Source organism: Thalassophryne amazonica, chromosome 4 (genome assembly GCF_902500255.1).
Source record: "Thalassophryne amazonica chromosome 4, fThaAma1.1, whole genome shotgun sequence".
In the NCBI taxonomy this organism is placed as follows: domain Eukaryota; kingdom Metazoa; phylum Chordata; class Actinopteri; order Batrachoidiformes; family Batrachoididae; genus Thalassophryne; species Thalassophryne amazonica.
The window spans coordinates 30,653,005-30,678,199 of NC_047106.1; the positions used below are offsets into that span (position 1 = coordinate 30,653,005).

At 40.6% G+C, this 25,195-nt stretch overlaps 1 protein-coding gene across 2 annotated transcripts in view; it reads right to left on the bottom strand.

Moving 5' to 3' along the window:
• Positions 1-25,195, bottom strand: part of rsrc1 (arginine/serine-rich coiled-coil 1) — a 324,374-nt gene that overhangs the window by 190,320 nt on the left and 108,859 nt on the right. The gene's annotated exons all lie outside the window — the stretch shown is intronic.

A 25,195-nucleotide genomic window follows, 5' to 3' on the forward strand; every position in this document is an offset into this window, starting at 1 on the left:
AATGTACAATAAGAGAAAAGAAAAAGAAAAAGGATGTGTGAAACAAACAGATTGAAGTTCAATTCTAATCCAATTACATTTTTTTTTACAAAAATCTGATTAGTTAATCGTGTGAGATTTCAGACTATAAAATATTGTGCAAACACTGGCAAAATATTGTTTTATATTTAATGTGTTACTCCGCGCCCTGTCCGTGCGCATTGCTACGCAGATGTCAATAATGGCGCTGTCAGCTGAGAGCAAGAGGTTGCCAACCAACAATAAACAAAAAGAAAAAGAAAAAAAAAAAAACAACTGGTGGAGCAATGACACCGAAATGGATTAATTTAAGCTACCATATGAAAGTAGCAATGTGGATTCTCCTCACAGAATTTCCAATTTGGTATGAAGACGCTGTTGCTACGGTAAGTTTTGACGAACCAACCATATCCTTTGTCTGTGTTAAGCCCCGGTCACACGGCACTAACGAAGGACACCAAAGCCAAAACGAAACAAGAAATCTGGATTTACGCCGACTTTCGGATACATCATTTAACCGTCGTCCAGCTTCATTTCTGTAGCTGGAGCTTCATCAGAATTTTCAGACTCTTGAAAAATGTGAACGAATCCTAACAACAACTTCAATGTGTCCACATTCCGTTTTGCTTTCTGTCTTGATGGTTCCTCATCGTTTGCGTCGTTTCCATATCGTCAGTATTCCATTTGATTGTCGTCCAACTTTGTCCAACCCCCCCACGTCTGACGTCTTGCACGAACACTGATGATATCTGAACGGATCAAGAACTAAAGATCTGATGAGCTGACTTGTCCATGTGTGGGATGAAAAGCAACGTTTTCATACAGAAACAATAGCGGCAAGAATGTTTGATCAACTACTTTAACTATTTACGCATGTTCACATGCCATCTCTAGCTCCAATGTGCATTTGCGCGCACATGCTCAAACCTGCTGTCAAGACAACACAGCTGCAGGTGGCTGTGGAGAGCACAGACTCGCTGCAGAAATAATAACAGCGTCAAGGTCGTGTTCGCTTCATTTTTCTTTTTTTTAGTTACGGTTTAGTTTTGGTCTTTTATGCCCTCTGCTCGCAGGCTTTTCGGTGATGGGAGACATGCCAGCTCATTCGTCCACTTTTTCTCAATGAATTGGGGCTTTATGACTTTTTTCTTCATTCAGCAAACGCCGTGTGACCAGGCCATAACACTATTACCGAACTATATTATTATGCGGATCAAGATGTAGCCTTCAGTGGTGGACACGGATCCGTGCAAACGCTGGAATTGCATTAGAATGTAATATAACACGTCCCTGGTAAAACTCAATTTGCCACCGTAAAATCCAGCATTAACCTCCGCAAATCATCACACACAAGGGGGTTAGTCCCTAATCACACATGAGGCAGATGAATTAGTGAGTTTTTTGGCAGGAAAATTCTGATTATTTGTTAGGAAGAATATCTGTAGAAATCAATGTATTTTAATAATTGAATGGGTACTGGTCTTGAATTCATGTAAATCAAAGGAAAATGAGTATAATGAACTGCAGTGTTGCTCCTCTCTGTCTGTATTAAGGGTGCAATTAATTATTACAATCAATGCTTAACATGTTGATTGTTTTTATGACTGACTGCAAAGATAAAATGTAACTGTAAAAAAAGAAGGAAAATGGAAAACAGCCCTACATCTTTTTAAACCTGATTAAAAACTCATTCTGTACAGCAGTAGTACTTTGAACCAATTTTTTTCTCCTTGAATTCAAATTTATTACCAATGAATTGAAAAGAAAAATGAACTACATCTGTGAGCAGTCCCACAAAATAATAATACCACCCTGCCCAATTACTTGCATGCATGTATTATACAACTGTGGTAGAAAATCTTTTGTGATTAAATACCTGAATTAATATATCGGCCAACATCTGCATTAAAAAGCCTAACAGGTCTATTTCCACATATAATTGACAATTGCCCAATTATCGCCACTGAAGTCATAGGAGAGTAATTATTTTCATTCATCTGGTGTGCTACAACTGTGTGAAGCTTCACTGAAATCCATAAACCGGTTTAAGAGAAGTTGTGCTTACAAAGTCAATATTATATGATGCATCAATTAAATATGAAAGTACAAATATCTTCCCTTGAAGACGTCATGCTGGAACTATTTTCTTTCATGCACATCTTCGTATGTGTTGCTACCACTGTGTGAAGTTCCACTGAAATTCACAAACTGGTTAAGGAGGAGTTGCACAGAAAAAAACAGAGGGACAAGGAAATTTCTATATAGCACCCCCCACCACCATCACAATCACCACAACTTTTGTTTACAGGGAGTTTGATAGACAGATAGACAGGCAGGCAGGCAAGAGTAAACTATCACATTTGGGAAGCATGAACAAATCAAAATACAGCATTTTATTTGTCTTTAAATGGCTTAATTAATTATCAAAATAGCTGGCAATTCTGACTGTTGATCAACAGATTTGTGTATGTGCTTGCTTCTATCCCAAAAAGAGGTTCACTAACAATGTTGCAGCACTGCTGGCAGTCATAAAAATGATTTCAAACTACAGGAAAAAAAACTGGCATCTTATGTGTAAATTGGGGAGAGTAGAGGAAGTAGAAGGGGCAACAGTCGGCTTAAAAAGAGCAAATTGGCAGTAAATAATAGATGCAATTTGGGCACATTTCAAATGTGGAACCATGAAAACTAAAAGATCAAGAGAACACAAACAGCCCCCATCCCAATCACAGTACACCCCCATTCCAATTCCGGCCCCCGTTACCGACAACACTCTGGTCATGGCATTCCTGTGTGTGTGTGTGTGTGTGTGTGTGTGTGTGTGTGTGTGTGTGTGTGTGTGTGTGTGTGTGTGTGTGTGTGTGTGTGTGTGTGTGTGTGTGTGTGTGTGTGTGTGTGTGTGTGTGTGCGCGCGCGCATGTTTGCAGAGGGAGAAAGGCTTATCGACAGGCTTCAGTTGCTAATGCAGCCAGCAGCATCACAGTGTAAAACTACACCATCTCTAAAATTACATACTGTCTAATCCATCCAACTTCCAACCACTCCGCCCCTCCACCTATCCATCTCTCTGTCCCTTGACACAAGCCAGTTCCATAGCATGAAAAAGCCCAAACCACTCCCATATTATCCATGTGATTAAATAATGGACTGAAATTTACAACAAACAGCAACACTGAAACGGTCTGTCGATTAATCAATAACACGGCTGGGAAAAAAAGCTGCCTGCTTCGACAACTGATTAATCATTTGAATTATTTATTATGACAAAATGGCAAATTTAGGCTTTTCTTTTTGACTGCCCACGTGTCTTTTTTTTTTTTTTTTTTTTTTTTTTTTTTTTTAAGTAAACTGAGTTTTTTTAAGTGATGTACTGCTTTGCACTGCAACTGTGCAGCAAGAAGATTCAGCATTTAATCCCAGCTGGGGTTCCTGTCGAAAGCCCACATGTTGTCCGTGTCTACAATTTCTTCCTATTGAAAGGTACTTTTTTTTTTATCTTATCCGGTAAACAGAGAGGCAGGGGTGATAACATGACCTCATCCTTCCTCTGCTGGATGTTCGAGATAAATATGTAGATTACGTGAATTGGTGACTCTAAATTAAACATAAGTGTGACCATCAAAGGTTGTCTGTAAGCATTAGCCCTGTGATGGACAAGCAACTCCCACAATTATGCTAGGATCGACTCAAACCAACAACAAACCCTCAAAAAAAAAAAAAAAAAAATCTTAAATTGGATTTAATCCTGCAAAAAGAGATAGGATGCATTTTAAACTGGTTACTTTTCTACATCAAGTATAGCACTTATCACTGAGATAAGTGAATCCCTCTAAAATTGCCAACACTTTCATCGCATATACAAACACTTCTGATGGCCAGGTCCAGGAAGTCATTGAAATCATGGATCTTGGTCTTTATCAAAGACGATCACAAATCCAGAAATTCTGACTCCTCACTCAGCTTCTCAAGTACTGCAATTAAGGTATATACAGATTCCACAAAGAGTCCACGTAAGTGCCGACCAGAGTTGGAACTAAAACATATCCCTGACAAACTCCAAGATTCACTGCAAAGACTTCAGCAACTCTGCCCCTGCTGTGTGGCACAGGGGCAGAGTCCCCTGTTGCTGCTGCTGCTTGTTGCGAATTTTTAACCAAATAAAACGCTTTGGGAAAACTCAACATAGGCTGCAAAGAAGCACTGTGGATATTCATGCAAGCTTTCAATGAGTACTTGCAAAGACAGGATAGGGTTGATGGTTGACTTCGTGGGTGTGAATCCAGGCATGGCATGAAATCAATAACCTCTGATCTTGACTAGACATGGGCCAGTAACCAGTTTCACGGTATACCGCGGTATAAAAAAGCCACAGTATCAAAACCACTAAAATTTTCCGTTATACCGTCCCTGCGGTATGAGCAGGTTATGAGAATTCAGGCAGAGCAGAGGCGGCCACTGCCGCATTTCCCCCTGGCACGCACCTCTGTCTCTGTTTACAAACAGGCAGCTAACGTTAGCTAGCTCTGCATCATGGCTGAAGGAGGTAAAGCCTGCAGTGAACTTTTCCCTCCGTCTAAGGACCAAGTCAGATTTTTTGTTTTATTTTCTGCGGAATAGCCCTTCAAGCCAAAAATGGTGGCAACAAAGCACCGTAACTATAGCCTGTGTCGGACTCGGAGCGATTCAAGATACCCGCAAAGGATTACATGGAAGGAGTAAACTTTATCCCATCTTTGAATCCACTGAGAATTACAAGCGGTGGACTCGAGTTGTGCTTGTGGTCGACCAAATTTCTCCAACAAACATCAAGAAGGAAAAATACATCTATTCCAAGCACTTTTTGGTGAAGCTGGGCCAAGTATTGAGCATCCGAAGTTCCAGACTTCATTTCAGCCATGTTTCTCCCTCAGCAAGTAAGTCATGTTTCCCACGGGGCAGATGCTACATGTCTAAAAGAACTATTGAGTATAACTAACTAATGACTATTATTTTGGTATTTTCTCTAAAGTTATCAGTGGTATAGTGCTCGTAGTGGTAGACATCGTGTCAATTAGTGAGCCTGAATCATGCACGCTTCATAGGCAAATAGCCATAATGTTGTTAAAGCACATTTCAAAGCTATACATAAATACCATGAAATCATGAAACCGCAGTATCTTTACTCATGGTTATCATACAGCCATAATGTTGTTAAAGCACATTTCAAAGCTATACATAAATACCATGAAATCATGAAACCGCAGTATCTTTACTCATGGTTATCATACTGTCCGAATTTCATACCGGCCCATGCCTAATCTTGACAGCTATTTTCAACTGATTTTAAACAACTATAAATCAATGTCAACCAGATTTTAAACAGGATTATAGATTTGGCAGATTGAGCAGCGGGATAAAGAGTTGGGCTACCAATAAGCAGATCTGGGGTCAATTCCCAGTTACGCTAACCGTCTGTGTCTTTCATCTGCATTGTGTCAGTCTATACAGCTATAAATAGTTATGAGTCATGGTTGGAGAAGAAACTTGCATTGGACTGGCGTCCCATCCAACAGGAGTGCAGACACTTATCTGCTTCTCTTTATGGAATCTGGTGAAAGGAACGGGCACCAGTGGGCCATAGGGAGTTCCTTCTTTCTTTCATGTCAAATAACTTTACTTATTTTGACTGGGTCTGATAAATCTTAGGATAATTCTCTGGATATGGTCACGTGTTTGGCCTAAATGAGTAAATGAAAGATTTCTTCTTAGGTTTTAAGAAATCTGTAGACACTGTATGTTGAGGGCATATTCTACTTTTTTTAAATAATTATTAATTAATGAAAAATAATCAACAGGTTACTCAATTAGCCACAGCTAAACTGAACATCTTAAAATATTCATAAAATGTTTTAAATATCCCATTGTGAAGTGCAAAAAGTAATGAAGAAAGACTGTTTTCTTGTTTACTGTGAGCGCCGTCGGTGAGCCACATGCAAACAAGTCAACCACTTAAGGCAAACTTCATCTCGCAGTAATTACATTACATTCTGACAAACACCCCACCACATTCATTATACATGACGGGCGCACAGCTACTAGACAGCAAGACATTTGTTACCGTGGTGACAGTGTGTGTAATCCGCTAATGAAGCACAATTAGTGAGAAACAATCTAACACGGGGGAGACGCAGCACTCAATCCTCCTCCTCCACTCATTTGCTTTCTTCTGTCTTTCCCTTTAGCCACACACTCCTTTATAACCACATCTTTGCCTGAAATTCATTTTGTGATCCAACCTTTATTAACCTCTTCACTTGCATTTAATGTCACCTGCTTTCATATGTTTTTCTCCATTTGTCAACGGCGGCTTGTCCATCGCTGTCCACACCACAGCCAAACAGATCACTTCCTCCATTAGACACGCAGGGTTTTACATCCTCGTCTCGCTTTTCAAATCATATAATCTCCCGAGGTCTTCAGGGACTGAGTTTTCCTTCTCTCCTTATCTCTCTCCCTCCCTCCATTCACTGTGACTTCAACAGAGAGGCAGCATCGATTTCTGAATTAGGCCACAATATTAAATAATTAATATACTTGCCATGATTGATGTTTTGCATTAGGCCAATATTAGGTTATCAATCAAAATCCACTTGGTTTAATGTAATAATATTGAAAATGTGTCAGTGTCTGTTCATCCAATTTGTAGTGGAGGCAGGCCAGATAGTAATGGTGGTGTAGCACAAGGCCTCAGAGACACTGTGGCCTGCTACTACAACCATTGGAACATATTATAGCACTGGCACACCACAGTAGGGAGGGAACAGTGGAAGAACAACTGAAGTGATAGAAAGATGAGAGTGAAGCAGACAGTATTCTGTGAAAGCTGTGGAAAATGTTGACATGCTGCTGTACCATATTTACAGCAATCCCATCATATGTTTTAGATCATGGAGGCAATCAATGAACTGAAGTTGCGGCTCATTAAAAAGTTTACACGCAGTCGCTGGTCACTTTACGAGAGATGCACCTCGCTAATACTGGATAGGCCCCCCTTCTGCATTCAGAAAGCCCGTTTCCACTGTAGGAACTTGCGGGGCATTTTAGGGTGTCTGACACCTTTGTGCATCTCTACTGTAGGGATTGTGCCTGAAAGGTGATTTATGGGGCCTTTATCGGGGGGAGATAAGTCCTGATCCTGGGTAGGTACAGTACTTCTGAGCAGCTCTGAAAAACCACTGGGTGGGGCATGACTCTGATTGGGTAAAGTCAGGCAGGAGAAGATGACAACAACCAGGACTAAGCCAGACATGTGGAACGAGAGAAACAAGAGCAGAATAATTGATACACAGTATGAATGGCAGAGGTGACAGAGAGTTATGGTACTGTGCCTTTCCCCATGGCCAGCTCTGGTGGCCAACCCGGGCTCGACAGTTCGTTTTTTTTTTTTTCCTTTTTAAGGTGGAAACACATATGCAATCCACTGTGGTGTGCACAAAATCAGCCTCTTCCATTGCAAAGGTAGCACCAGAGTTCTTAGTGTTCTTCACATTCTGTCATCTCTCCACTCTCTCACTCTTCACCCAAGTGTGACTGATACAGGCTGATGAGTCAGTCAGCCCCCCCCAGGTGTTCTATAAGCACAGACCCTGTGTAAATCGTGCCGACTGTTACATATCAATACCCTGATTAAATCACACGTTTAACACAGAAGGAGCGACAGGGTAGAGATGGTGTTGGTTTCTTCTCATCGGGAGAGGCCCAGCGAGGATCGGGAATCAGAAACTCTAGACTGTGGTTGAAACTGTGGCAGAATTATGAAGTTATTGCATATGTAGCTGCATGACCCTGGTTGGTCAAACCCACAAAATAAACAATGGCAGAGAAAGCAAATTACAGGGTCATTCCTATAAACATTTGCGACACATGGGAAATAGGTTGAGTTCAAGTAGGAATAATGGACTTAGAGATACTCATCTGCATACCGTGAGTATAAGGAGTGGTTATTTGAGTTAGTGCTGCCTTTATAAAAGCTCCAACCAGTCTGGCCATTCTTCTCTGGCCTCCACCATCAACAAGGCACCATCACTCACTGAATGTTTGCATGGGAACATGTACACTCACTTATTGTTTCCTGTTACAGAGTACGTCACATTTTAGTACATCACAAAAACTTGCCCTTCATAGATGACATACAAATTATGCAGGGCAGCTGTTTATGGAATGTCACTAATTAAGGTATAGTTAAGATGTAGTTACTATTTAGTCATCTATTTCTTTGAATGTATTTGATATCAGGTTCATTAATAATGCACAGACATGGTATGTCACAATTTGTGACATACCATGTCACAAATCTACAGCATTCCAGTTGTTACAGAACTAGCTTGGAACTATGCCATGAGTCAAGAGTACACAGTTGTTTAGTACTCACAATACATCTTTGTTTGAATACTTCAAGCACTAGCTAACAGTTCCAACAAATCTCTATCAGTTGCTGTAGGTCACATTTTCAGAAATACTGACATGCCATTGGAGGAGTATTACCTTTAAGGGAGGAGACTAGCCAAAGTATGGTCCACGAATCTTCAAAAATGCATTTTTTTTTTTTTTTTTTGCCTGCAGTGAGACACGCTAAATGTTGATTCACCTGTGTGTCCACAGTGAGCAGGTATTAAGCTCTGAAACCTCACAGGTTAATACTCCAGACTCTTTAATTGGTATATTACATTACATATTTCACGGTACTTCATTTTCTACCCTATGGTGTCCAGAATCTGTACACGTTCCCATGTTACGAACCTTCTTTTTTGCACCTTTAAGGTACAACCTCAATTCCAATGAAGTTTGGACATTATGTGAAATGTAAATAAAAACAGAATACAAAGATTTGCAAATCCTCTTCAACCTATATTTAATTGAATACATCACAAAGACAAGATATTTAATGTTCAAACTGATACTTTTTTCTTTTTGTGCAAATATTTGCTAATTTTGAAATGGATGCCTGCAACACATTTCAAAAAACTGGTACAGTGGCAACAAAAAACTGGGAAAGTTGTTAAATGCTCAAAGAACACCTGTTTGGAACATTCCATAAGTGAACAGGTTAATTGGAAACAGGTGAGTGTCATGACTGAGTATAAAAGGAGCATCCCCAAAAGGCTCAGCCATTCACAAGCAAAGATGGGGTGACGATCACCACTTTGTGAACAACTGCGTGAAAAAATAGTCCAACAGTTTAAGAACAATGTTTGTCATTGTTCAATTGCAAGGAATTTAGGGATTTCATCATCTACAGTCCATAATATAATCAGAAGTTTCACAGAATCTGGAGAACTTTCTACACGTAAACGGCAAGGCCGAGAACCAACATTGAATGCCCATGACTTTCGATCCCTCAGGTGGCACTGCATTAAAAACCGACATCATTGTGTAAAGGATCTTACTGCGTGGGCTCAGGAACACTTCAGACAACCATTGTCAGTTAACACAGTTCGTCGCTACATCTACAAGTACAAGTGAAAACTCTACCATGCAAAGCAAAAGCCATACATCAACAACATCCAGAAACACTGCCGCCTTCTCTGTGCCCAAGCTCATTTGAAATGGACAGATGCAAAGGGGAAAAGTGTGCTGTGCTCTGATGAGTCTACATTTCAAATTGTTTTTGGAAATCATGGACGACGTGTCCTCCGGACAAAAGAGAAAAAAGACCATCCAGATTGTTATCAGCGCAAAGTTCAAAAGCCAGCATCAGTGATGGTATGGGGGTGTGTTAGTGACTATGGCATGGCAACTTACACATCTGTGATGGCACCATCAATGCTAAAAGGTACATCCAGGTTTTGGAGCAAAACATGCTGCCATCCTAGCAACGTCTTTTTCAGGGACGTTCCTACTGATTTCAGCAAGACAATGCCAAGCCACATTCTGCACGTGTTACAACAGCGTGGCTTCGTAGTAAAAGAGTACGGGTACTGGACTGGCCTGCCTGCAGTCCAGACCTGTCACCCAACTTTGTCACTGATTCTTGAACATTGTTCTCTAGAATCTATTGATATTGACTGGAATCTATATGACTCTCAACTTTAACAAGATTCCCAGTACCTGCACTGGCCACATAGCCACACAGCATGATGGAACCACCTCCAAATTTTCTTGGAATGATGTGCTCTTTTTCTGCCATGCATACCACCCCTTGTTATGTCCAAATAACTCAATTTTAGTTTCACCAGACCACAGCACCTTATTTCAAAATGAAGCTGGCTTGTCCAAATGTGCTTTAGCATACCTCAAGCAACTCTGTGGCGTGTACGCAGAAAAGGCTTCCTCTGCATTACTCTTTCATCCAGCATCTCTTTGTGCAAAGTATGCTGATCCAGCATCTCTTTGTGCAAAGTGCGCTGTACAGTTGAACGATGCACAGAGACACTAGCTGCAGCAAGACCATGTTGTAGGTCTCGGGAGCAGGTCTGTGGGTTGAATATGACTGTTCTCACCATCCTTCACTTCAGCTTATCAGATTTTTCTTGGCCTGCCACTTCAGGCCTAAACTAGTACTGTGACTGTGGTCTTCCATTTACTCACAATAGAAACTGACAGGTGAAATCTGAGATAGCTTTTTGTATCCTTCCCCTAAACCAGGATGTTGAACAATCTTTGTTTTCAGGTCATTTGAGAGTTCTTTAGAGGGTCCCATGCTGCCACTCATTAGAAGAGATGCAAAGAGGAGAAACATTTGTAAATGGCCACCTTAAATACCCTTTCTCATGACTGAATTCAAATGTGTAAGGATGTCAAGGGTCAATGAGCTTACCAAACCAATTTTGTGTTCCAATAATTAGTGCTAAATGTCTTCAAATCAATCAAATGACAAGGGTGCCCAAATTTATGCACCTGCCTAATTTTGTTTAAATAATTATTGCACACTTTCTGTAAATACTAGAAACTTCATTTCACTTCTCAAATATCAGTGTGTTCATCTGCTATATGATATATTTAACTGATATTTCTGATCCAGATAACCAATGATTTATAAAGGAAAATCATGAAAATTATTAGGGGTGCCCAAACATTTGCATACAACTGTATAAATTACACCCATAACCCTGTATTGCAACTACAGCACCTTTAACTGCCCTGGATTGTCCACAACTCTACTCGTCCTCAAATATGTCTGGAATCTTCAGTGAACATCAGGTGCTCTGACCTCACCTTAAAGATAAGGAACCATACAGCCGCAAAACTAACAAGAATGGGCACTAAGACAGTGAATGCGCTCCCCACCCCCGTCCCTGTGCCTTACATGTTTAGTTTTGATTCAGTGTTACTAAAATATATGATTCTTTATAGCCTTGACATTTGATAAATTCTGTTGAAATTTTAACCACTTTATCCTTAACTAACTCAAAACCCTGTCATCGTGTACAAATAAACCATACTGGCGACAAACTGTTTAAGGGAGATAGTTATGACCTTGAGTTGGGTCAAAGGTCATGTGAGAAATAGAAAACAGATGTAGGACTTCAAATTAGTATCTAATGCTAAACATATGTGGACTGTTAACTCATTCCTCGAAGTAGTACTTCTAAATTAATTTGACCTTTTAATGTCACCCAAGGTCAAAGGAAATTCAAGTATACCATTGGCCAGTTCCTCAGAATACTGATACAAAATATGTATTAGCACTGGTCCCTAATTTTGATCTTGACGTGTGATCTCAGGTTTTGGTAAACTTTTTTCAAACTCTCAAAGTCCCTTTATCCTTTGTCTACCTCTTTTGATCCAAATCAGACCAAAGCTATGTCAGTTATTTTGTTCACACAGGCAGACAAAAAAACATGTCACACATGTTTTACTTCTTCTTCTCACCTATCCATTCATCCTGCCTCTCTCAGACACTACAGTACAAGTTTGGTTTCCCGTTGTCCCAAACGATCTCTGTCTGTTGCTCTTTAAAAAGACCCTTAAACGGTTGCATCATCGTCTTGCCTCATCTCAGCTGCTGCGTCTCCCCTCACCTGTCACATCGTCTTCTCCAATCACCTCCCTTGCTTACCAGCCACCACTGCCAACTCCTCACCCCCATTAGCTCACCCATCCCACCTCTCACGCTCCCAAGCCCTAGTGTTCCTGTTCGCAGACAATTAATTACAGACTCTGCACCAGATGAGTTGTCATTTGTGCTCAAGTTTCTAATGATTGCATTAGGTCTTCAGGGTCACCTATGATGATCTGCCAATCCCTTTTTTTAACCCTCTCTCTTTTGCTTGAACTCCACCCCCTACCCCTTGACATGGAGGAGATGAATATCTTTATTCAGTCAATGAAGGCGACAGAGGGACTTAAAATGCAGAGGCAGTCATTTGATTTCCAGCTAACAGAGCAGCCCATTAGCCCGGCACTCAGCCATGCATTACCTCTCAGACCTGCTGTCCAGTTTGTGATGGCTTTAACTCTTTCAATGTCCATCACTGAAAAAATTTACAGTGCCACATTAATCCTTTTACCCGGGCCACACATATACAGCAAGTATGACTGCAACCACTCACATATATCGGCAAAAGTGATTGCAGTGACAGTAGATGTGACTCTTGAATAATGTAAAACTACTTGTTAATCTTAATTATTATTTTTGAGGACTTTGTAATGAAAGATTGTTGTTTAAGTTGTTGGGGAGTTTGTTCTCCTAGTACTGTGTAAAAATGACAATAACCAATAACTCACAAATGTGAAGAAAAATTGTGCACATCAGTGGTTCTTTTGAGTATTGTGTAGAGATTTTCAGATAGGTACATAAAAACTGACTTTTTTAGATGAAGATAAATAGCATATGTGAAATATGTTCAAAGCATTTGGATATCTGAACAACTTATTTACAAATCAGTATTTGAACAACACTGTATTTTTGTAATAAGTGAGACCACAGACTTGGTGTGGGCAGTCTTGGTGCTGGGAATGATGGAAAGTCGTTTAAGGCAAGATTTGACCCAGAACTGCTCATGCTCAAAGTTGTTCCAATGAGTCATTTCAGACGCTCAACAATATGGGAGTTCAACATTTGTGTTCTTTGGTGAAATTGTGGCATGTCAGGGTAAATGTTGTCATCTGTTTTGCATGTTTGACAAGTCACTGTTGTACTTTGTCCATTTGATCTTTGTTATCATTAGAATGCCCAAAGTAGTTGGTCACACCTCTGAGTCCAGTCTGCTTGAGGTTTCTTCCTCATAAAATATCCGAGGACTTATTTTCTTAGATTAAAGTGTTGGGCTTCAGACCAGAGGATCCTCGGTTTAAATCTCAGCCTAACCAGAAAATCACTAAGGGTCCTTGGGCAAGGTCCTTAATCCCCTAGTTGCTCCCGGTGTGTCGTGAGTACCTTGTATGGCAGCACCCTGACATCGGGGTGAATGTGAGGCATTATTTGTAAAGCACTTTCAGCATCTGATGCAGATGGAAAAGCGCGATATTAATGCAGTCATTTGCTATTCCTTACCATTGTTGCCTACATGCTTGCTCATAGGTGTTGATAAGGTTAAATTTTACCCTTGTGAAATGCGCTGGGATGACTTACTTATGTTGTGATTTGGCACTACATAAACAAGAGTCATCAGGAGATGGTATATCTGCCCAGTCTCCACAAATCAGTAAAACAAAGTCTCGGGGGATCATCTAAGTATCTAAGTACACCCCTATGCTAAATATAAATGAAATTGGTCAACTGGTTCCTGAGATATCATGCTAACAAGGGTGGCAATGACAGTATCTTTAGTATCTTGCTGTGACCTTGAAATTGACACCAAGGCCACCACAATTGACTGGTGATCAAGGGATCACCCAAGTACACCCTTATGCTAAATATGAATAAAATTGGTCAACTGGTTTTTGAGATATCGTGCAAACAAGTGAAAATGGATGTACAGATGGACAGACATATGGGCTTGCTGATTGCTATATCCCCCAGTATTTCATACCGGAGGGGGGTAATGAATTTAATTAAAACTGAAAAGCCAGAAAGGTGTTCGCAATTGCATTTAAGGATTTTTTTTTAAGCAGGTGGGGGGGGGGGGGGGGGGATTTGCTTGCCTAAGCTTTGGCAGCATCAAACGTCACCCAAATTAGTGAACAAACTCAGTTGGACTACAAGAAGATTTTGTCAACTGAAAGGAATGAAAAAATGTTTTACTGAACAAGGAAATAAGACAAATGAATTTTCACAAAGAACAAACACATCGATATAACATCATAAGGTCAGGAACTGATGTCACTGTCATTGTAGTCAAAAGTTAAGATTTTGATTTTAACTTCACCATTTAATTTGCACCATAATTGGCACACATATGTAGGTAGATTCCAGAACTGCCCGAGTGAGGTCAAATTTGCAAAAAGGTCAAGAACAACAGGTCAAACAGAATTAGGAAGGCGATGAAGGTCAGCAACTGAACTTCAAAACATGGGGAATAAAATATGGCAATGGAGTAAGGGATTTGTGATAGTTAAATAATATATTTCAAATAATTGAGAATTTAGCACATATGTGAAACATGGGTGCCCAGGAAGTAAAGCCAATACCATGCAGTAAGGACTGCCAAAGTAAAAGCACGAGGAGAATAGGAACACAGCGATTACACGAGTAATACAAACCGTCAGATAAAGACTACAAATAAAACATAGGTGCTAATACAAGAAGTGATAGCAACCCAGAATTACAAAACTAATACCAAAACATGAAACATGACAATTACAATGCTGCCGAGAAAGTAACTAAAACTGAACTCATAAATTACATATGTAATTGTCACATGAAGTTTATGCTGATGTTTTGGAAGGCTTATGTTAATCAGCAAAATCTACTAGGATTTTGAATTACAGCTCCATGACAAATGGACATTATGGCCCCTTCACACATAACACAAAAGTGGGTGAAAGAAGCGGAAACCGGCCGAAAAAGAGCGGGAAAAAAACATTTTGGTGAATGGTGAAAAATTCCACCTGCTGCCAGGAGGGACACACGGTCAGAGAAGCATGAGGATCCAGGGGCGATGGTTTCGAACAGTGCGAATAGCGTGCTCAGGCAGCAGCAGCGAGTACATGCTGAACATATTATTTATGCTGTGCATAAATCAATGGACATGTCGATACATAGTCTCTGGTCCCCTCCACTCCCGGGGTAATGATGAGGCATTTAGCCAGCTGACATCATTAAATAGGTGGCTTGAGCAAATTTGTAGACAGCAAGGCTTTAGTTTTATTGATAAGTGGCCTTCGTTCTGGGGTCACCGTGGCTTGCTGATGCCGCACGGCCTTCACCCTACTAGGGAAGGCACCGCCATCTTGTCTGCGAACACAGATAGAGCTCTACAGTGAGGGAAACATTAACATTTGACCGAAGGCCATTGAGCAGGTGATTAGAGACCCTGCAAGGCTTATGGCAAATGTGGGTGTGGCATCCATTAGCTTAGCGGGGAAATTAGTGCAGAAAATCCACGATTGTGACAGTATAGTTTATCAGCCAGGGAGGCAAATTCAACAATTTGAGACTGTGGTCTGCTTCCGTACACATGTCCATAAAAATCAGAGCGGGATATACTTTGCAAATTTAACACCCATTACTACATTGGATGATGCTGAAATTGAGGACGGCCTGTTGGCTGTTCCAGCAATATCAAAGATTTTGTGTCTGCTACCTCCAACTCGCATGGTATGTCTCAAACCTAAACCTACTTCCAGGCATCTTATATATGCTACTCTGGAACCACCCCTAAATCCAAACAATCCAACTGTCAACCCCACTGAGGTCCTCAGTCTGGGTCTCATTAACATAAGGTCACTATCCTCAAAATCATTGTTGATTAATGATCTAAATATGGATCATCACTGAGATATGATTCAGTTCTGTGAAACCTGGCTTAAACCTACAGCTGTCTGCCCCTTAAATGAGGCCTGCCCACGGCATACACATTTAGTCATGTCCCTCATGATGCGAAGCAAGGTGGGGGTGTTGCTCTTATTTATAAATGTGGGTTTAGCCTATTAGCTGTTGGGGGTCACAAATATAACTCGTCTGAGCATCTGATTCTCCGCTCTGTCCACAATGCTACGTATTGCCAAGGTCAGAAGAATAAAAATCAGCCATATGATTTTGTCATTGTATACAGGCCCCCTGGCCCATAATCTGAATTCTTAGATGAATTTGGGAAATTCATCTCTAACTACTAAACTAGTGCAGATAACATTCTGATTATTGGTGACTAACATTCATATAAATAAGCCTTCTGAGCCCCTCTGCAAATCATTTATGGAAATTGTGAATGCATTAGGATTTCGGCAATGCATTCAGGACTCGGCGCACATTAATGGAAATACCCTGGATCTGGTTCAAACACATGGTATTGCTGTCATGAATATTGACTTCATGCTTCTTGCATCAGTGGTCTCTGATTACTCATTAGGTTTACAGTTTCGCTGCCGTGGAACAACAACCTTATTTATCACTGCGGCGACACATCAACTCCTCAGCTACGACTGAAGTCGAAGCTACACTGGCTGATATCTTAGCTTCACATTTTTCAAATGCCCAATCCGTAGACAGTCTTATGAATAGTTTCAACTCAGCGCTCAAAACTACACTCGACATGATTGCGCCACCTTTGTTAAAACCACGCCCCCCCCAAAACACAGTCACCTTGGTTCACTGATAACTTACGTGGCCTCAAACATAAGGCTAGATGTCTAGAACGGAAATAGTGTAGCTCAAAATTAGAAGTATTTTACCTTGCGCGGCGTGATGCTACCTTTAAGACTATAAGCATGCACTACTGGCTACAAAGCAGACCTATTACTCTGATTTAATCAACAAAAACAAGCATAACTCAAAGTTCTTGTTTGACACTGTGGCAACACTTATACATGGACAACCACCCGTAATTTGCTCTCCTTTTACAACACAAGATTTCCTGGATTACTTCAAATCAAATCAATTTTATTTATATAGCGCCAAATCACAACAAACAGTTGACCCAAGGTGCTTCATATTGTAAGGCAAAGCCATACAATAAATACGGAAAAACCCCAACGGTCAAAATGACCCCCTGTGAGCAAGCACTTGGCGACAGTGGGAAGGAAAAACTCCCTTTTAACAGGAAGAAACCTCCAGCAGAACCGGGCTCAGGGAGAGGCAGTCTTCTGCTGGGACTGGTTGGGGCTGAGGGAGAGAACCAGGAAAAAGACATGCTGTGGAGGGGAGTAGAGATCAATCACTAATGATTAAATGCAGAGTGGTGCATACAGAGCAAAAAGAGAAAGAAACACACAGTGCATCATGGGAACCCCCCAGCAGTCTAAGTCTATAGCAGCATAACTAAGGGATGGTTCAGGGTCACCTGATCCAGCCCTAACTATAAGCTTTAGCAAAAGGAAAGTTTTAAGCCTAATCTTAAAAGTAGAGAGGGTGTCTGTCTCCCTGATCCGAAGGCTTTTCAGGGAACTTTTAGGACAACCTGATAATAATGAATTACAATAGTCCAGCCTAGAGGAAATAAATGCATGAATTAGTTTTTCAGCATCACTCTGAGACAAGACCTTTCTAATTTTAGAGATATTGCGCAAATGCAAAAAAGCAGTCCTACATATTTGTTTAATATGCGCATTGAATGACATATCCTGATCAAAATGACTCCAAGATTTCTCACAGTATTACTAGAGGTCAGGGTAATGCCATCCAGAGTAAGGATCTGGTTAGACACCATGTTTCTAAGATATGTGGGGCCAAGTACAATAACTTCAGTTTTATCTGAGTTTAAAAGCAGGAAATTAGAGGTCATCCATGTCTTTATGTCTGTAAGACAATCCTGCAGTTTAGCTAATTGGTGTGTGTCCTCTGGCTTCATGGATAGATAAAGCTGGGTATCATCTGCGTAACAATGAAAATTTAAGCAATGCTGTCTAATAATACTGCCTAAGGGAAGCATGTATAAAGTGAATAAAATTGGTCCTAGCACAGAACCTTGTGGAACTCCATAATTAACCTTAGTCTGTGAAGAGGATTCCCCATTTACATGAACAAATTGTAATCTATTAGATAAATATGATTCAAACCACCGCAGTGCAGTGCCTTTAATACCTACGGCATGCTCTAATCTCTGTAATAAAATTTTATGGTCAACTGTATCAAAAGCAGCACTGAGGTCTAACAGAACAAGCACAGAGATGAGTCCACTGTCTGAGGCCATAAGAAGATCATTTGTAACCTTCACTAATGCTGTTTCTGTACTATGATGAATTCTAAACCCTGACTGAAACTCTTCAAATAGACCATTCCTCTGCAGATGATCAGTTAGCTGTTTTACAACTACCCTTTCAAGAATTTTTGAGAGAAAAGGAAGGTTGGAGATTGGCTTATAATTAGCTAAGATAGCTGGGTCAAGTGATGGCTTTTTAAGTAATGGTTTAATTACTGCCACCTTAAAAGCCTGTGGTACATAGCCAACTAATAAAGACAGACTGATCATATTTAAGATCGAAGCATTAATTAATGGTAGGGCTTCCTTGAGCAGCCTGGTAGGAATCGGGTCTAATAGACATGTTGATGGTTTGGAGGAAGTAACTAATGAAAATAACTCAGAACAATCGGAGAGAAAGAGTCTAACCAAATACCGGCATCACTGAAAGCAGCCAAAGAGAACGATATGTCTTTGGGATGGTTATGACTAATTTTTTCTCTAATAGTTAAAATTTTATTAGCAAAGAAAGTCATGAAGTCATTACTAGTTAAAGTTAAAGGAATACTCGGCTCAATAGAGCTCTGACTCTTTGTCAGCCTGGCTACAGTGCTGAAAAGAAACCTGGGGTTGTTCTTATTTTATTCAATTAGTGATGAGTAGTAAGATGTCCTAGCTTACGGAGGGCTTTTTTTATAGAGCAACAGACTCTTTTTCCAGGCTAAGTGAAGATCTTCTAAATTAGTGAGACGCCATTTCCTCTCCAACTTACGGGTTATCTGCTTTAAGCTGCAAGTTTGTGAGTTATACCACGGAGTCAGGCACTTCTGATTTAAGGCTCTCTTTTTCAGAGGAGCTACAGCATCCAAAGTTGTCCTCAATGAGGATATAAAACTATTGACGAGATAATCTATCTCACTCACAGAGTTTAGGTAGCTACTCTGTGGCTCACTTGTGAGCAGACTGCTGGAAATTATTAATCTCTCCATTTCTGGATCTGTTCCTAAATATTTCAAATCTGCAGTGATTAAACCATTACTTAAGATCTAATCTAATCTCGACCCTAGGGTATTGAAAAAATATCGGCTGATATCAAATCTGTCATTCTGTTCTAAAATTCTGGAAAAAGTGGTTTCACAGCAGCTCGTGAGAATAATCTTTTTAGCCTGGGTTCGTGTGTCATACACTACTCATGACTGTTTGTTGTCACCAACTAGGTAGACAGTGTGACATGTAATACTCTTTATCTCTCCTGTATAGTCAGTTAAAGGAGAAAGAATTGTTGTTTCAATCTGTATTTCATTTGTGAACAGGTACATTACTATTGATGGGTTGCACTAATATGTTAAACTATTACAATTTCCACCACACATGCGGCAGTGATTAGAATAGTTGTATCAAAATAAAATTTTGCACTAAACATTTTCTCATCAAGATGAACAATTTAGTATGCCACAAATAAAAATGTGACTTTAGTAAGGTGCATCTTGACATAATAATGCTGTAGTCAGCTTTCCCCAAGCTTGATTGTCATCTCCATACATCCTTTTAAACAATGCTGCCAAATGAAATTGAAATTGTATTCTTATGTGTGTATTATCAAAGCTACCTCTCAACGTTTTATCCAGCTAAGAGGGCTGGGAGAATGCAGGGGTAAGCTGTTAGCCCTTATATACTGAACATACAAGAGGGAGCAAAGCAAAAACATTTTTTTCTTTGGATTTCACGTAATGTGTGAACACACACAAGCACGTGTGCACAAACACACACGTTTGCAGGTACAAAGGCTAACCTCCCACAACCTATTCCCAAGTCTCTACTTCAGCATAATCCTTAAATGGTTGAGAAAAGAAGTCCAATAACTCTGGGATTAACAATTTCAGTGTTTTTAGTTTTTCGTTTGAAGAGAAGAAGTCAATAAAAAAGTCAGAGAATAAGAAATATGAAAGCAAGAAGTGGATTTATGGTCAGTCTCTGCTCTCACACAGTCCTGCTCACATGTGGTCCATATCTAGTACCTAGAGATCGACCACCCCTGAAAGTGTGTAAGTTAACTTCATGCTTCTCCCAACAGGCTGTTCAGACTGTCAAAATGATATAGAAGCCAAATTTTCTACAACAAATAGCAGAAGGCACACGTGACAAATCAATTAGCTCCCCAATTCTACAATGTGAACAGCTATACCAGCCTCACGCACTGATTGGTTAAGCAGGCTTCACATTACTTTTTCCGGTTCTTCACAACTACAATGGCAAACTGATCTCAACAACAAAAACACTTACTGCGTTTGTCCACTAGGCCAGTATACTAATACACTGCAGCATGAGCCTTTCTGAAAAGCACTTTCACCTCAGCTCCAAGTGCAGTGGTTAAAAGAAGTATAGGCATAGATGTGGTCAGACTGTACATGTACAAGGTTACACAGCTGACGTTTAAACCCAGTAATAACAGCGCTAAAATATCATGGCGAGGCCTAACAGTAAACAACATACTTTGAAACAGAAAGAAATAACTCACCTGATATGACCGCTCTCTTTCCCACTACAAACCAATCAGTTAAAACTGGATGGTCTTGAACTCTAAGTGGAGCTGACTTCTTTCCTGTATTCTATGGGGTCCCTCTGGTTCTGTGTTCTGGCCCTTACTTTGTTCAATCCCTGTATGGACTACATATTGGGAAAACGTGTATGGTCCAGAAACCTGCATGTATTTGTTGGGACAGGTTCATTTATACATCAGAATAAACTAAAGTGATACTTTAGGATGCCTTAATTTGGGCTCACAGTATTGCAGTAGAAAACACACAATGCCTCCATTATTGGGTAAGTGGAATGTGATGTGCTTTCTACTGTATCAAGAATTCAAATACGTTGAATTTTGATGACGTCATGCGGACTTAAACCACGGAAGTGGATGGATTTCAACAAATTTGGTACCCAGCAAAAATCCAGAATAAAATGTATTACAAACACGCACTACAGAGAGAGACGGTACAGATCTTTTGTTACCTTACTACAGCACCTTTGACTCTGTAACAACAGTGTCCCCACAGACTGCCCATATCTTCCTCTTCTCGGCTTTTACACACCAAGGAGACAGCATAGGGAATTGAATGCTACTGTCAAGATTGACGCCAAAAAATTGACTTCTTTTTAATGGGCATCTTTGAGGAAGCGTGAAACCAAGACAGACACAGAAAAGGCTAAAGGGAGAGACGTAAGCTATCAATTTCCCTGTGGTTTATTCAATAGCTGCCAGTCCTTTCATCCCTCCCAATTAGAACCTCTCCTAATCAGAGAAATACCTCACCATTATTGAAACAGACAATGACGCTGCCCAACATTTCTGCCTGCTCCAAAACTCTTTAGATTGCAGTACCAGTACACAAAGAATAAAGCACCAGGCTATACTGCAGGGAGAGGGGATCGCTTGTTTTAAAATCACATGTGGAAATCTTTTGGATGTCCTCATGGACCCAGAAAAACTGATGGGGAACAATGGCAGCCCAGCACAGCATCTGTCATGGCACAATATAAAAAGATGATCTTGGCACCGAGTGGACGAAGAAGAGAGAGAGAGAGAGAGAGAGAGAGAGAGAGAGAGAGAGAGGAAGACAGTTGAATGGAGGGGAGGGCCAGGCGAGAGGTAATTCATTTGCAAATCAGGCCCTGCGCTCAGGTCTATTTCAAGCTGCTAGTGGGTGCCAGGAGTTAACAAGGTAATCAGTTTCAATCCTGCCCTTCAATTGTACATCACACCCTCATCCAGAGAATACGCAGGCCTTTCTATAGGGGCAGAAGGGGGAAATAGCAATCTGGCCGCCGGCTGGCTCCACACAAAATATACACACCTGAAGACAGTTTATACATGTATCCCGTACTCATGCATGTGTGTGCGTGCCCCACACAGATATTTTAACAGCTGGGAAGCTGTATACAGCTAATATAAGTAGTCAAAAATGTTTGTTTTTTGTAGTAATATTAGATATTACTGGGATTGGAGATAGAAATGTCCCAAAACCTCAGTAAATAGTGCACTAGTTTTTTTCCTTCCTTAATAACCCTTCATAAAGGACGTTGAAGCTGTAGTGTGTAGGGATTAGAGTCATCTAGTGGTGAGGTTGCAAACTGCATTATGCGGTCACCAGTCACGATTTTTTGACCCTTCGCATGTTCACTTCTTTGGTGCCAGGGGAATGCTTGCTTGTCTTCTCATGTGCTAAACAATATGCATGATCTTCTGATCACAAAAATGAGGGCTTTCAAACTTGTTAGCCTGCAACAATAACCAGTATACAGTGTATAGGGATGCGACAATTCGTCTTCTCTTGTCTTTTTTGTTAAGCCTTCTTGTGCTGCAAAATTTGCCTTTTGAGCTGCTATATTAACATGGTGGTCATGAAGGGGCATGTTCCCATGCAGAAATGAAAGGCCCATTCTAAGCTTATGAAAACACATTGATTCTTTGTCTTTTAGTCCGGTTTTAGCTTTGTGTGCTTTGGGACAGTGTGTTTCTAATTATGAATTGATTACTAATTGAGTGAGTGTTGCGTCTGACGGATGGTCATGCCCCTTTGGAAGCATCAGGACACCTGTTTCTTATTAGTATTTAAGCTGTACCATCTCTGTCTTTGCAGGACTCTGAGGAAGATGTGACTCTGGCATCGAAACGTTAGTCCCGTGTACATTTTTGCTTTCAGCACCTTATTAAATTGTCTGGCACTTATTTCTGTGTTGCACCAGTTATTTTTCTCTTTTACAGTACAGTCCATCTTGGGTCTCTGATAGATAGGCATCCGTGTCCAGTACTGGCAGGCTGTAGGCCAGGATCTCTGGTCAGTGGTGCAACAGGTGTGGCATTAAGCTTGTCTGGAGTGCCCATGATGTCTAACTCCACTGAATTAAGAAGCTGCTCTAACTTATGGACAAGGCTCTCTAAGATGGCCTCCCTTTCTGTCAGCATCACGCAAGATTACATATTGTGTACCAAGAGAACCTAAACGTGCAGCAAAAGCTAGCGCACACCAAGCGCTGGCAAAAAGCTAACCAATCCTAGGATTCACACAGGAGTAAAATGAGCTAAAATTCGTAACTGTTGCACTTAAAAACTAACAGAAGTGATACACAGGTAACAGAAAAAAAAGAAACAATTACAACTTTGTGTTAATTAGAAGAGCGCCATTCTGTCCGGTTGCTGAGGAGGCAGTCCGTCCGAGAAAGAGGTCCAATTGGAAATTCAGATAGTCTTCAGATTGTCACAGGTAAACTATACATAATACACATAACGAATGGTTATGAACGCGATGTTCCATTTCTGCTAATAAACACCCCTAAATCTTACATAGTGTAGCTTTACATTCACTGTTTAACTAACTTAAACTTGTTAAGTAAACAGTAGAGCACCTGTTATCCAAAGCCCCAGTACAAATAAAATGGTAGAGAGAGGGGGGAAAAAAGAAAACCACAAGCTAAAACTGTCTGAATCTTTTCTTCCCCTCTATAAACCTACCCACTCTTTAGGCTGTGTCAGCTGGAGCTGGCTGGCCGAGAGGCAGTTAGCCCCCGTTAGTCCTTCATCTGCATAATCAATATGACAACCTTATTTTTCTGATGCAAACAGGATTTTTGCTGCTGAGCTGTGTTTGCTGATGTGTGTGTGAGTGCGTGCCCACTCTGCTTCTGGCCAGCCTCAGTCATGGCCCTCTTTAGCCTTAATTAGATTAGATGCGATTATCCCGGCTCTACCTTACAAGTGTACAGGCCGGATAAAGTGGCCACAAAGGCCAGCCTGTCACGGGAACTCAGCTCTGGTCTGCAGGTTATCTGGGTCCGCGGAGACACACCATGCACATTGTTATTCATATCATCTACACACCGTTTTCTACAGTGCCTTTTTCACTTCTCTTCACACACCAATTTTTCCCCCTCCCTTCAATGTCTGTGGCGTCAAACTGACACAATCCCTGTCGAGGGCAAGTCTCATTTTTTCTCCTTCTCTGTCCGTCAGCAGACAAAACAACATGGCCTCAAGCACTTTGTGGACAGGTCTACAGGGAGAAATGTCAGCCGTCTGTGTGTGTACTTCAAGGAAAAACGGTAGAGAAAAGTTGGGTTCTTGCAGTAATGCAAATACAATAAACACAGCAAACAGATTTACACATCAACACAGAGGAGAGAGAGTGGATATTAGCTTTGTGTCTTGTATTAACACCTTATGGAGAAAAGACATATTAAAAATTGTTTTATCCTACCATTGAATTTACTACAAACTGTACCGTCAGGCCACAATAAATGTATCCACTTGAACAAGGACTAGGCTAGTCTCTGTGCTACTGCCAGTCTTAGACCTGTGTCTAATAATATATCCAAGAAGACTCTGAGGTCTGACAATGTGGTGTAACATCATCACTACAGGAGGAAAATAAAGAGGAAAAAGGTTAAGCTGCCTTCGAACAGAATTTATTACTGAAAGATTGGGCAGAATTAGGCATTTTAAAAGATTTTTAAAATGGGAAGATAAAATACAATACAACTTTGGATCTAACTTGGATTATATTGGGTCGGGAGACTGTACTGCAATGTTTTTTGTTTTGTTTTTGTAAGGGTCTACAGGACCTTGGCTCTGGTGGCAGACAGTACACTCTATTGGATGGCCTTCTAAATTAGCTTTAGCTCTTTTTGTATCACTTTTGACTGTAATCTGACCCTTTCAAGGTCAGGCCAAAATGATGTACCTGGTGCTCCCTCACCATGCAATCGATCGGCAGCTGCTTATCTGGCACAAAGTCACTCCATTCTGAATAGACCTAGGACCAAACACTTTTAGTTATCACTTTAGGCCACTAAGGTGACGAGTCCAAGTCCCACAAACATACAGTTAGAGAGGAAGCACTATGACCCTAAAGACTTTGACCTTTGTTCTTTTGCAGAGATATCACACCAAACAAGTCCCTTTTCTGTTGTTTATAAATCAATAAAAT